Source organism: Myotis brandtii, unplaced genomic scaffold (genome assembly GCF_000412655.1).
Source record: "Myotis brandtii unplaced genomic scaffold, ASM41265v1 scaffold986, whole genome shotgun sequence".
NCBI classification, from domain to species: Eukaryota; Metazoa; Chordata; class Mammalia; order Chiroptera; family Vespertilionidae; genus Myotis; species Myotis brandtii.
Genome location: NW_005372102.1, coordinates 2,894,264 through 2,894,495, shown reverse-complemented (window position 1 = coordinate 2,894,495; position 232 = coordinate 2,894,264). Strand labels below are relative to the sequence as shown.

The following is a 232-nucleotide window of genomic DNA, read 5'->3' as shown; positions in this document are numbered from 1 at the left end:
TCTCCGGCAGCCCGCACCCCAAGCCCGGCTGTGGGTGTCCCCTACTCTTCCTGGGTGCCCCCCATTCCTTCTGCGGGGTTCCTGCGGCTGAAGAGAGAGGGGCCCCCAGTTGTGACCGGCTTCAGCGTCTCCACCCGTTCCCCCCACTGAGCCCAGCTCACCGCCCCTTCCCATCCGTCCTGGGGGGACGGGGAACGCCCTGCCACGTCCCCCATGTCCCGTCCACTGCCCC

At 70.3% G+C, this 232-nt stretch overlaps 1 protein-coding gene across 1 annotated transcript in view; it reads right to left on the bottom strand.

Annotated features, from left to right (window-relative positions):
- Nucleotides 1-232, bottom strand: part of RNF212 (ring finger protein 212) — a 33,933-nt gene that overhangs the window by 16,549 nt on the left and 17,152 nt on the right. The gene's annotated exons all lie outside the window — the stretch shown is intronic.